Source organism: Balaenoptera musculus, chromosome 1 (assembly GCF_009873245.2).
Source record: "Balaenoptera musculus isolate JJ_BM4_2016_0621 chromosome 1, mBalMus1.pri.v3, whole genome shotgun sequence".
Lineage (NCBI taxonomy): Eukaryota > Metazoa > Chordata > Mammalia > Artiodactyla > Balaenopteridae > Balaenoptera > Balaenoptera musculus.
In genome coordinates this window covers 134476673-134491340 of record NC_045785.1, presented here as the reverse complement: position 1 = coordinate 134491340, position 14668 = coordinate 134476673, and the positions used below count along the sequence as shown (strand labels likewise).

Sequence of the window (14668 nt, the reverse complement as noted above, 5' to 3'; positions counted from 1 at the left end):
GCTAATTTATTTCCTTTAGGTAGCTTCAGACTAGTCTGTTCTAATATTCTAAATAAGCCACCAAATACTTGGTAAACTTTTACTATTGTGAAGTATTCTTGACTGTGGAAGTCTAGTCTTCACCAGCTCCAAGTGACTGGTGGTGGCTTTTCTTTTTTGAGGCTGGCCAGGGAACAGAGGGCCAATTCAAGTGGTAAAGGGAATAGGGTAAAGGAGCTAGCTCAACATCTAATATCAGCCTGGTCTAATATTCTGCCCCTCTTTATTTTCTTTCTGGTTTTGGCATCCCTAATTTCCTATTCCTTCTCTGGCCATGTACATTTTCCACCTTGCCTATTTGTGCCCAAACCCAAAAACAAACAAAAACCCCCAAAACCCCCTATCTTATATATTTTCTCCTGTTTTTGAAATAAAAAGTGCTCTAAGAAATTTCACAGGCAGTAGCAAAAGGTAAAGGCACTAAGAGGAGGCCAGGGGATAATCACTCTTTTATCTTTCTCTACCTTCTCCTTTTTTGCTTAGAATCAATAGAAAAGTTGAGGGATATTAAAAAAAGTTGTAGAAGGTTTTAAGACTATACTGTGGACTGAATAAAGTGTAATATTCATATATATTTCAAAATATTTCAAACTAATTCTCAGGTGTATGTACAGGTGCAGGGGATTTCAGCGAGGAATATCAAAGAAGAATGAACTATAGTACTGGAACGGCTTTGGGTGTTCTGCAAGTAGTAGGGATGGGGTAAGCTTCTTATTCTTTGATCCAAGGTGAGGAGGTAGGAGTAGGGGAGTAATATGTTCCCAGGGCATGCAGGGGAGGGGAGGGAAAGTCAGAGACAAAGGAAGAGAACATGTTATGAGTGAAGAGGTGCTCCACAGCTGCTTTTAAGGCATATACATACATAGGTCAGAATACAAAAAAGTGGGAATTTTTTTCTTCTTTACCTGAAATTTGATATGAATACACACATGCACACACACGAATAGTTAATAAGGGGAAACCGTAATAAAAATGGTGGTTTACCAATATATTTGAAGCTTTTTTTTTTTCCCCTTGCAAGCATGAAGTATCATGCTTCAGGGTTTTTTTGAGTGTTATTGTAATTTATTCTTTTAAAAAACATTTATTTGTTTTGCTTCTGTATAGTCATATATCCAGTTAGGTTCAAAAGTCATTCTCTTCTGAATTAGTATCCAGATAAGACCTATTTATCACAATGACATTTTAAATAATTGATATAACATTTGATATCATATCTAATGGAATTGTTATGTATCTTAAATCTTGTCTTCACCTTTAGGTTCTCTCCCTTCACTCTTTTTTTTTTGGGGCTGCGTTGGGTCTTCGCTGCTGTGTGTGGGCTTTCTGTAGTTGCCGCGAGTGGGGGCTACTCTTCGTTGCGGTGCGCGGGTTTCTCATCGTGGTGGCTCCTCTTGTTGCGGAGCATGGGCTCTAGGCACGTGGGCTTCAGTAGTTGTGGCATGCGGGCTCTAGAGCGCAGGCTCAGAAGTTGTGGCGCATGGGCTTAGTTGCTCTGTGGCATGTGGGATCTTCCCAGACGAGGGTTCGAGGGAACCCATTTCCCCTGCATTGGCAGGTGGATTCTTAACCACTGAGCCACTAGGGAAGTCCTTCCCTTCACTCTTAATATTGTTTTGTGCAAAGGAAAAGGTTATTATTTCTAAAAAGACAGTGAAGGCCTTTGTAGCTTTAAAATTTGTTACTGCGTTATTCTAATTATATCAGCTATTTCCTAGAAAATGCTTCAAAATATTTCTTGATGGTTTTGGAAGAATGTGTATGGAAGTTTTTTTTTTTTTTAAACTAAAACTTTATAATTTATGATTTTTTAAAAAATTTATTTATTTATTTATTTGGTTGTGCTGGGTCTTAGTTGCAGCAGGCCAGCTCCTTAGTTGGGGCTTGTGGGCTCCTTTAGTTGCGGCTTGTGGACTCCTTAGTTGTGTCACACGAACTCTTGTTTGCGACATGCATGTGGGATCTAGTTCCCTAACCAGGGATCAAACCCAGGCCTCCTGCATTGGGAGCATGGAATCTTAACCACTGCACACCAGGGACACATCTTGAAGTCCCTAATTTATGATTTTTAATACAAGTTTCTGAATGTCCAGATGAGGTTTGTTATATACGTGTTTTACAGTGCAGAGTTCCCCATAATATTCTGGGTAGACATTTGTCTGACCATTTTAATTTAGTATTTTCAGAAGAGATTTGCTTGCTTTTTGGCCAAAGTTAAAACAGAGCTAGTCCATGTGTATTTTTTAATAGGGATAGAAGAATAGGCTTTATGGCATGATTTTAGGAACACCAGCAGTGTCTCTCTGTCTGCTAGTTAATGGCTAAAATTCTTTTAAAAATGGATTTCTTTCAGTTTTCACTGTGTAACCTATTAAGATGTAGATATCATTATAGTTAGGGAGGTGGTGGGATTCAGTGCCATTATATGTGCATTAACGTCTTAGTAGGGACTTCCCTGGTGGTCCAGTGGTTAAGATGCTGCGCTTCTAATGCAGGGGGCACAGGTTCGAACCCTGGTCTGGGAACTAAAATCCCACATGCCGCATGGCCAAAAACAACAACAACAACAACAACAAAATCTTAGTAGAAGTTACTTATTATATTATCCTTAAATTCTAAGGCTCTAGAGCACAATTTTTCTAGAGACCTTGCCTGGAGGAGTAAACACCCTTAGCTCTTGTGTAGTGAAAATAAATGGAGTCCCTTCTCTTCCCCCTAATACCACTCTCCAATCAAAGATAAAATCACTTCAGTCCTTCAGATAGAAAGAGATAGACCTGGGACAGTTTGTATGTGCATTCATGTATGTGTGCATGTAGAGGGTAGTAGGAGTATCGTGAGGGGTGAAAGTCCTTGGGAAGTAAGGAGACAAATTCATAAGAGAGGTCAGGAAAGGAGGGTACCTGTCCATCAAGGCCTACTTTATGATCTTCCTTAGAACGAGACCTGATTAAGGAGTTACTTTTTCTTGAAGTGCAGCATATTCAACTTTTAATTCTAGTCTTTGCTATTTGAAAATGCTGATAACCTATTATTATTTTTAAGATGATTTAATTTGCTTTTTACTTTGCCATGAAATTATTTTAAGCTCTTGCTCTGTGATCAGCTTTAGTGAGGAGAAAGGTAGTTATATGTGGTCTCTGTTGGGATTTCCCCCACTGTGGGATTGTTTCATAGCATCAATAAGGAACATTTGTGACCAGTAGTTAGGTTTGATGATTTTATTGTTCTTTTTCTGGGTACATGAAAACTCATTCTGTGAAGTTTGACAGAGTTCCTTACAGAATTTTATGTCCATTTCCTTGTATTTAAGTGTAGCATTATTAAGTACATGTTGTACTTTTATTTCATAGCAGTGTAGAATGAACCTATTCTAACCAAACCTCTAACTTAGATGTTAAGCTCTTTGAGAGCAGTCTCTGTATCTTTCATCTTTGTATCCCCCTTAGTATCTCGCTAACAGTAAAACCCTGCTGTAAGTGGGTTCAAAATGTGGTGTGTTATGAAGAGGTTAGTAGAATTATCAATGAGCTTCTGCACAAATGGCCCATCACCAGTCATGTTATATCACAATTATAGTCCCTTGAACAGAGTAGTAGTTCAAAAATTTTTGAGTGAATGAGGATTTCTGTGTGTATTAATTAATGCTAACACAGATTACTGAAGTTTACACTTTCCATTTAATTCTTTTTTATTCTCAGATACAACTGTGTTGGGGATTTGTATTGTGTATTTTTTTTTAGAGAGAGGTATTATTTAATGTTTGGTCTTAATGACTAAAATAACCTACCTTGTTAGCAGGTTTTTCTTTAGAGTTGGATAGAATGAAAGCAGTGTTCTTAATTCAGCAAGAGCTACTTTAGGTTATTTCCTATATTTGACTTTCCCTGCTTATATTTTACATAATTGTTTAAAGTCCCTTGGTTTTGACTTTCAGTGCTTCTCCTGGTATGCTTGGTGTTTTGAGAGACTGGTTAGATTCCTTTTGTGTGCAAAAGGGCTTATTCTTGTTTGTATTATACTTTGATGATTTTATCTGGAATTGCTCTTTAGAAGTGATATTTATCTAAATCTCAACTTTCTGAAAAATTAAGGCAAGCAGAAAATGGGAGGAAATTCTAACTCAGAGAGGTCTTTTAATACTTAATCAGTATAACCAAGCAAACCTGTTTAAAGATAAGAATAGTTTCCAGATTAAGTTCATCTATATCATCCTCTGTGAGTATTGTGGAGAAACTTACGTTTTGACTGTAATGAACTCTGAGTCAGTAAGTATATTAACCAACTCAGTTTTGACTGACTTGAATATATTATTTGGCCCCCAGAGTAGATTTTACCACTACTTATTGGATATTTTTGGCATTATTAATATTACTAAATGAACTGGAATTTGGCTAAAAATTTGAAGCCTCAGTAACTGGACAAGTAAGTCATGCTAGTTAGTGTCATACAGCAGTGTTTTTCATACTTTTTTGTTCACGTATTTCCTAAAAGGACTTCTGGAAGATCTAGGTTAGAAGAGGATGTAACTGTAAAGGGGTAGCCTGAGGGAGATGTATGTACCTATTCTGTATCTTGTACAAACAGGTGGTGATTACATGAATCTATACATGTATTAAATTCATAGAACTGTACACCAAAAGAAAGAAAATAGATGTGTACTCTCTTGCACATTTTTGGTGACATCTAAAAACTTTTTTCATCATAAGTTTAAATAATCGCGAATTATATAATTTTTGATATGTTATAAATAATGATATTTTAAAATAAAGCTCTTACATCATTTTAAAAGAAAAAGTATCCAGGAATCTAAATACCGCAGTGATTTATCACTTACCATTACCATTTAACAGCTGAAAGTTGTAAATTATTCTTGTTTTCTTTGGATTTGTATTTCTGTCCTACTTCCCTCATAGAATTTTATCCTAATGTCGCATTATATTGACTCCCCAAATACCATATCATAGTTCTCTGCACCTAAGATAGGTATATAAATTGAAATTGGATATTTTTTAGTTTCTCTGTGTTTAAAAATTTTATGATTGATTTAGTATTTAAACCTGTTAGTACATAATCAAAACAATAGGAATATATTTTTGATGGTTAAAAGTAAGATTTTATTGGAAATGCATTATATCAGCTATTGCTGCAAAAATGCTATGTAGTAAATAATCTGAAATTTCCAGTGGTTTAAAACAACGTTTTTTCCCTCTCCCTCATGAGTCTCTGGGTCAGCTGGGTTTTGGTTGCTCTCAGCTGAGTTTGACTGGATTCAGCTGGATTTGACTCCCAAACTCATAGGTCTGCTCTGCATCTCTCATAATCTTCCTGTGGAGAAAGTGGAAACACAAGAAGGGTGAGAAACAAACACACATGAAAGCTGTTAAGGCTCTAATTCAAAATCGGGGGACTTCCCTGGTGGTCCAGTGGGTAGTACTCTGCGTTCCCAATGAAGGGGGCCTGGGTTCGATCCCTGGTCGGGGAACTAGATCCCGCATGCATGTCACAACTAAGAGTTCACATGGCGCAACTAAGAAGTCTGCCCGCCGCAAGATCCCATATGCCACAACAAAGATCCCGTGTGCTGCAACTAAGACCCGGCGCAACCAAAATAAATAAATAAATATTAAAAAACAAAACAAAACCAAAATTGGCATACTGCCCACACTGTTGGGCAGAGAAAGTCATACGACCACGCCCAACATCAGTGAGGCCAGGAAACATACTTTCTCTATTCTAGTGGTAGGTAACTGCAGAGTCTTCTGGCCAAAGATTTGGATGTATAATTCTATAACAGGGAGGAACTGAAAAACTGGGAACAAGAGTCCAACCTATTTTGTGCATCTTTTAATGAGATGCTTTCTCTCATGTCCATGGATATTATTTACTAGAATGAGATACCTAAATTGAGATCTGAAGCAGTAGGAGTTAGCCAGGAAAAATCCAGGTAGGGGCAGTGGGACACAAAGTATTTGGGGGTGAGGGAACAATATTTGCTAAAAAAAAAGAGAGTTTGGGGAATTATTGAGTATGTGCAAAGCATAAGATGAGAGACCAGGTGTTTACCAAAAGGAGAATGGGTAGGAGAGTAAGGGCGAGGTCCCTGCAAAAGAACCTTTTATGCCATGTGAGGGAGATTAGACTTTAACTTGAATGCAGTGGGGAAATCATTGGAAGATTTTAAACAGAGTAGTGATGTAATCAGATTTTCCTGTGAGCTAGAAGAAAAAAATCATCTTTGGCTGTTTATGCATATTAGATTGATGTTAGGTAAGACCAGAGGCTGAGAGACCAGTGAGGAGACCGACCATTGCAAAAACCCAGGTGAAGAATGAAGGTGGCCTAAACTAAGGTTGTGGAATTAGGGCCAGAAAGAGGTATTGTTGAGCCACAGAGAACTAATTTGATCTGTTTTTAGCCAGCGAGTACATTGGTCACATTCTCTCATTTATATGTAATTTGAACGTTAGAACAAGGGCAGTTTTTCAATTAACATATGTCCTCAATCTTTAATTTTATAAAATGGGGTGAATGTTAGCAATATCTGTTAAAAATGATTTTACTATTTATTTACTATTTGTAAATAGTAAAGTTTAATACAAATGTCAATTATTAATATTATGCAGGATGTTCTTCATTTTAATTCCTTGGGAAAAGAGTTAATAAGTGAATATGTTGTTCTATTGAGGCAAAGAGAAATACTATTTAACTATTAGCTCAGTGACGTAGTGTGTATTGTGTGTATTTTCTATTTCCTTGGTTTAACTATTTGTCCCCTCCTCCATAATCCAGAATATTCAAAATACATATTTGTCTGAAAGAAAAACTATTGAAATTGTTACTGCTATTAATGGCTTCTAATTGCCAACAAGATAAATCTGAAATTCTTGGTGTGGCATTCAAGGTTCTCCAAGATTTGGTCCTTGCTTACCTCTCCTACTTTAATTTTCTTAGCACTTCATTTCATGCACATACCTGCCTCCGCACAAAGAACAAACAGAAATCCTGGGGCCATACTAAGTTTTTTTCAGTTTCCGTCATGTGCTATGCAGTTTGCTGTCATTGATCTCACTTTACTTCAGATGGTTGATATAAAAATGACTTGTATGTCTTTAAATTGGAGGTGATGGATGAGGGCCAGATTTCATCTTTCCAGTTTACAGTTATATCCCAAGTGCTTGTTATAGTGTTTGGTACAAAGTGGATGTTTGATAAATATTTGAATAGTTAATAAATTGATGAATTAATACTGAGAGTTAGGCATTTTAGAATTTCCTATGGATTGAGTTATATTGTTTCTTTATGGGCACAGACACATCATATACATTCCATGCAGAAATGTGTGTGTGAATGTGTATGTGAGTATATGTAAGCAGTTGTTGCATGCTTCCCTAGTCTCAGTGAAACAGCTGACTGCTTGGATTACAGAGGATTGTATTGTAGATCTTTAGGAATGATCTAGGTTTATTTGTGAGTCCCTTCCTAGGAATGTCAGCTCTGAGCTTGCATTGAAGTCATTGTACCAGGTGCTAGTTACATTGACTTTGAGAATTCCATGAGGGAAAGAGGATTGGCACATTCCTTTCATCCCTTAGATATTTCATTATCTTTTGCCTAAACAACATAGGCAATGATGTGTTTCTGCTAAGATGCAAAGATCTTGGAATGCTGAATTCCACACATTTTATGTGTTTAGGAGGGCTATTACTTTCCTCTAAACTTTTGTCACAATTCTGAACAGAAGGGTATTTATATCTAAAATAAGTGTGGAAATTTTAGATTGTCAAGTTAAGCTGTAAATTCTCATCTGTAGGTATTACTAAAATTTAGTGTTCTGTGATATGACATTTATGGCATGACTTTTTATTATTTTCATGTAACTGGTGTGAAAATGTACTTTCAGCCCCATTTTTTGCCTTTTTTCTCTTTATTTTTAAAATTATCATACAGTAAAATTGATTTTTCTGTTTGTTTTACAGTTCTTTGGATTTTAACCCCTGCAGATCTGTGTAATCCCATAATCAGAGCAGTTACATCATTCCAAAAAACTTTCATGTGCAATCCCTTCGTAGTCACATCTTTCTTCTACCCCTAACCCCTGGCAACCACTGGTCTGTTCACTGTCACTACACAATTGACCCTTGAATAACGTGGGGGTTAGGGGTGTCAGCCCTCTGAGCAGTGGAAAATCTGGATATAACTTCACAGTTGGCCCTGGTATCTACGGTTCCACATTCATGGATTCAACCAACCACAGTTTGTTGTAGCACTGTAGTATGTATTTAGGGAAAACTTATGTATAAGTGAACTTGCACAGTTCAAACCCATGTTGTTCAAGGGTGAACTGTAGTTTTGTCTCTTTAAGAATGGCATATAAATAGAAGCATACAATGTGCTTGTGAGACTGGCTTCTGTTGTAAATTTAGCAAAATGCCTTTGAGATTCAAGTTGTTGTGTATATCAATAGGTCATTCCTTTTTTATTGCTGAGTAGTATTCCATTGTATGGATATACCACAATTTATTTGTAAATCTGTTGAAGGACATTTAGGTTATTTCCTGTTTGGGGCAGTTATGACTAGAGCTGCCATAAATGTTTCTGTACAGGTTTTTGTGAATACAAGTTTTCATTTCACTAGGGTAAATACCTGTGAGTGGAATTGCTGAGTCATATGGTAAGTGTTTGTTTTACTTTATAAGAAACAGCCAGGCTGTTTTTCAGAGTGGTTGTATCACTTTGCATTCTCCCTAGCAGTGTTTGAGAGTTCCAGTTGGTCAGCATCCTCAGCACTTGGTATTGTCAGTGTTTTTCATATTAGCCATTCTAATAGGCATGTAGTGGTATCATTGTGGTTTTAATTTGCATTTTCTTAGTGGCTGCTGATGTTCAACATCTTTTCATATGCTTATTCACCATTTATATAACCTCTTCGGTGAAGTGTCTGTTCAAGTCATTTGCCATGTTTTTTTTTAATGTGTTGTTTTCTTAGTGTCTTAACCCATTTTTGTTTGGCCTTTGTAAATCATGAGTAAGTAATGTTTCTTGTTCTTATCACTTTTCTTATTAAAAGAGTGTCACAGGACTTCAGAGAAAGACCAGCAGCCAGGTTTTAAAAGTGGGTTACTCTAGGGACTTCCCTGGTGGTCCAGTGGTTAAGAATCTGCCTTCCAACACAGGGGACGTGGGTTCGAACCCTGCTTGGGGAACTAAGATCCCACATGCAGCGGGGCAACTAAGCCCGCGTGCCACAACTAGAGAGCCCGCGTGCCACAACTGCTGAGCCCGCATGCTCTGGAGCCCGTGTGCCACAACTAGAGAGATGCCCATGCGCTGCAACAGAGCCCGCTCGCCACAACAAAAGATCCCACGTGCCGCAGCGAAGATCCTGCATGCTGAAACTAAGACCCAACGCAGCCAAATAAATAAATAAATTAATTAATTAAAAAAAAAAAGTGGGTTACTCTGTAAGTCATCCTGTGATTTTGGCTACATTATTTACCTGATAAGATTATTATAAAAATTAGATAATTTTAATTCATGTGTATGAAGTGCTTGACATAAAGGTGTGTCCAAACCTTTCTCATCCCCTCAGTTCATATTTCAGAGTGCCTTCCCTGGAATACTAGTTGTTTGTTTGTTTTTTAATATCTTTATTGGAGTATAATTGCTTTACAATGTTGTGTTAGTTTCTGCTGTACAACGGAATACTAGTTTTTTGAGATGCTCAAAAATAGCAGACTGAGAAAAGAAATCTGAGATATGCTACATGCTGTAGCTGCCTTTTGGATGGCTGCTATAAACATGAGTATATTAATGACTCTAATAAGTTAGACATTTCTTTGTTGTAAGACTTGTTTTATTCAGTATTGTCCTGTGACATGTACTCAATCTACTTTCATGGAACATACTTTGGGAAATAATGACTTATTAGTATGTTACCCCAAATAGTGTGGCACATGATAAGCACTCATTATTTGTTAAATATATAGATACATGATTTCATTTAGTTTTAAGTCTTGAAACAAGCATTTAAAGAATCATATGCTTTTTTTTTAAACATCTTTATTGAAGTATAATTGCCTTACAATGGTGTGTTAGCTTCTGCTTTATAACAAAGTGAATCAGTTATACATATACATGTTCCCATTTCTCTTCCCTCTTGCATCTCCCTCCCACCCTCCCCGACTTTTTTTTTTTTTTTTAATCTCTTTTTATGACTCATTTATTCCATTTCTAAGGCAGTTTTAGGCAGTAGTTTGAACGTTTGATTCCTATACCAGTACCATCAATTTCACCTCTGGGTGATAGTAGAAATGCAGATTCTCAGGTCCCACCCTAGGCCAACTGAATCAGAAACTCAGAGTGTTTTCTCAGAGGAAAACCTGTGTTTTCCAACAGGTTCTTCAGGTAATTCTTGTGTGTGCTAAGGCTGAAGAACCCACTCTAGGGAATCACTCAGTTTGGGGTTTTGTTAGCAGAGGAACAACAACTGAGAAGAGAAGATTCAGATCACCTAGGTCTGACTAGGATTAACCAGAATGTCTTTTTGTACTATCTACTGATGTTGAAAAACTTTATAAAACACATTAGAATACTCATACAACAGATTGACTCGTTTTATTGCCTTAGACAGTAGTTTTCCAATTATGGGTTGTGAAATCAGTCCAGTGGGGAGCCACACTAGCAGTTGAGATGGTAGAGAGGAAAAGAAAAGGGAACATAAGAATGAGTCACATGTAGTAAAAATGTTTTATGACCGTTTCATTTGTACATGTTTGTAAGCAAGGTCACACTATCACATATTTTCCTTGGATTACGGGTTGGGAGCATATAAGGTAGAGCAGAAATGCTGCAGAGGGAAGAGCACTGGATTCAAAGTCTGAAAACTTGGGCTTGAGTACCACTCAGTTAGGATTTTTGTCAAAGCCCTATATATTGTAGGATCGTTATAAAGATTAACAGTGGGGCAATTTGCCATCCAAGGGACATTTGACAACCTTTTGAGGCATTTTTGGTTTTCACAGCTGGGGATGGGGTGCTATTGGCATTTAGTGGGTAGAAGCTAGGGATGCTGCTAAACATCCTACAATGCACAGGACACCTCCCCAGAACAGAATTATCTGGCCCAAATGTCAGTAGTGTCATGGCTGAGAAGCTCAGAATTAAATGATTCCATTTAAAAAATTGTAAATTGTCATAAAAGGTACATACTATTTTATTAATAATTTAAGTATTTTAAAAACACTTATGTTTCAGTATTATCTTTCAAAGGTGAATTTTTATCATAAAGTATAACATGTAAGGAAGATGAAGGAAATTGGAGCAAATCTGTATGATCTTGGATAAGTTATTTACCTGACAGGATTATTATGAGAATTAGATAGTTAGATGTGCACTAATTAGATACATACTAATATGATAATTAGATATATATTTATACATGTTCCAAAAGGTTGGTATTCAATTTAAATAGTGTTTTATTAAGTTGAATTTTATTTTATTTTATTTTTTTTATGTCTAGAAAGACAGTAAACAAAGCAATATTTCATTTTTAAACCATACGACCTCTTTATTTTATTCTAAAAAATATATTTATTTATTTATTTTGGCTGCGCCAGGTCTTAGTTGCGGCACGTGGGATCTTTAGTTGCCATATGCGGACTTCTTAGTTGTGGCATGTGGGCTCTTAGTTGCGGCATGCATGTGGGATCTAGTTCCCTGACCAGGGATTGAACCCTGGCCCCCTGCATTGAGAATGTGGAGTCTTACCCACTGGACCACCAGGGATGTCCCTTAAACAGTGTTTTTTAAAAAAATTTTTAACATCTCTATTGGAGTATAATTGCTTTACAATGGTGTACTAGTTTCTGCTTTATAACAAAGTGAATCAGCTATACATATACATATATCCCCACATCTCCTCCGTCTTGCGTCTCCCTCCCACCCTCCTTATCCCACTCCTCTAGGTGGTCACAAAGCACCGAGTTGATCTCCCTGTGCTATGCGGCTGCTTCCCACTACCTAGCTATTTTGGTAGTATATATAAGTCCATGCCACTCTCTCATTTCGTCCCAGCTTACCCTTCCCCCTCCCCGTGTCCTCAAGTCCATTCTCTACATCTGCGTCTTTATTCCTGTCCTGCCCCTAGGTTCTTAAGAACCATTTTTTTTCTTTAGATTCCATATATATATGTTAGCATACGGTATTTGTTTTTCTCTTTCTGACTTACTTCACTCTGTATGACAGTCTCTAGGTCCATCCACCTCACTACAAATAAGTCAATTTCATTTCTTTTTATGGCTGAGTAATATTCCATTGTATATATGTGCCACATCTTCTTTATCCATTCATCTGTCAATGGACACAGGTTGCTTCCATGCCCTGATGATTGTAAATAGAGCTGCAATGAACATTGTGGTACATGACTCTTTTAGAATTATGGGTTTCTCAAGGTATATGCCCAGTAGTGGGATTGCTGGGTCGTATGGTAGTTCTATTTTTAGTTTTTTAAGGAACCTCCATACTGTTCTCCATAGTGGCTGTATCAATTTACATTCCCATCAACAGTGCAAGAGGGTTCCCTTTTCTCCACACCCTCTCCAGCATTTATTTATAGATTTTTTGATGATGGCCATTCTGACTGGTGTGAGGTGATACCTCATTGTAGTTGTGATTTGCATTTCTCTAATGATTAGTGATGTTGAGCATTCTTTCATGTGTTTGTTGGCAATCTGTATATCTTAGGAGAAATGTCTATTTAGGTCTTCTGCCCATTTTTTGATCGGGTTGTTTGTTTTTTGGATACTGAGCTGCATGAGCTGCTTGTAAATTTTGGAGATTGGTCCTTTGTCAGTTGCTTCATTTTGCAAATATTTTCTCCCATTCTGAGGGTTGTCTTTTCGTCTTGTTTATGGTTTCCTTTGCTGTGCAAAAGCTTTTAAGTTTCATTAGGTCCCATTTGTTTATTTTTGTTTTTATTTCCATTTCTCTAGGAGGTGGGTCAAAAAGGATCTTGCTGTGATTTATGTCATAGAGTGTTCTGCCTATGTTTTTCTCTAAGAGTTTGATAGTGTCTGGCCTTACATTTCGGTCTTTAATCCATTTTGAGTTTATTTTTGTGTATGGTGTTAGGGAGTGTTCTAATTTCATTCTTTTACATGTAGCTGTCCAGTTTTCCCAGCACCACTTACTGAGGAGGCTGTCTTTTCTCCATTGTATATTCTTGCCTCCTTTATCAAAAATAAGGTGACCATATGTGCGTGGGTTTATCTCTGGGCTTTCTATCCTGTTCCATTGATCTATATTTCTGTTTTTATGCCAGTACCATACTGTCTTGATTACTGTAGCTTTGTAGTATAGTCTGAAGTCAAGGAGCCTGATTTCCTCCAGCTCCATTAAACAGTGTTTTGATAGGTAGGAATGGTGCAGAAGATAGAGTAGTTGTATAAAAAAATGATTCTGTATCAATACAAGCAGCTTCAGAGAAGCTTATATTTAAACACATTACACTAATCCAGTTCAGGTTATTTGAGAGATTAATATAATTCTATGTTAGCCAAGTATAAGAAAGTGTAGCTACCCATGATTTTTAATCAGAATTCCAGGAAGGCTGCAAGGTAATGATATTCAGAAAAACAACCCAAAATGGCAAATTTTGAAGGGATAGGCAGAGTTCCCACCACATTCTCCAGCCTCTTTCTTTTTTATTGAAATATAGTTGATTTACAATGTTGTGTTAATTTCTGGTATACATCAAAGTGATTCTGTTTTTTGTATATATATGTACATACACGTGTGTGTGTATATCTATATATTCATATATATTCTTTTTAGATTCTTTTCCATTATAGGTTATTACAAGATATTGAATATAGTTCTGTATGCTATACAATAGAACTTTGTTGTTTATCTATTTTATATATAGTAGTGTGTATCTGTTAATCCCATGCTCCTAATGTATCTTCCCCTGCTTTCCCTGTTGGTAACTATAACTTAGTTTTCTAAAGCTGTTTCTATTTTGTAAATAAGTTCATGTGTATCAATTTTTTAGATTCCACATGTGATATCATATGGTATTTGTCTTTCTCTGTCTGACTTCACTTAGTATGATAATCTCTAGGTCCATCCATATTGCTGCAAATGGCATTATTTCACTTTTTTTATGGCTGAGTAATATTCCATTGTATATATATATATATATATATATATATATATATATATATACCACATCTTCTTTATCCATTCATCTGTTGATGGACAGTTAGGTTGCTTCCATGTCTTGGCGGTTGTAAATATTGCTGCTGTGAACATTGGGGTGCCTGCATCTTTTGGAATTAGAGTCTTCTCCAGATATATGCCCAGGAATGGCATTGCTAGATCATGTGGTAGCTCAATTTTTAGTTTTTTAAGGAACCTCCATACTGTTCTCCATAGTGGCTACACCACTTTACATTCACACCACCATTGTAGGAGGGTTCCCTTTTCTCCACACCCTCTCCAGCATTTATTATTTGTAGACTTTTAATGATGGCCATTCTGACTGGTGTGAGGTGATACCTCATTGTAGTTTTCATTTGCATTTCTCTAATAATCAGCAATGTTGAGCAACTTTTTATGTGCCTATTGGCCA

At 36.8% G+C, this 14668-nt stretch overlaps 1 protein-coding gene and 1 non-coding gene across 6 annotated transcripts in view; both read left to right on the top strand.

The window, feature by feature from the left end:
• ABL2 (ABL proto-oncogene 2, non-receptor tyrosine kinase) overlaps positions 1-14668 on the top strand; it is a 119091-nt gene that overhangs the window by 57028 nt on the left and 47395 nt on the right. The window lies entirely within an intron of this gene.
• Positions 2492-2564, top strand: TRNAR-UCU. Its single transcript has one exon. It is a non-coding gene; the product is annotated as a tRNA-Arg (tRNA).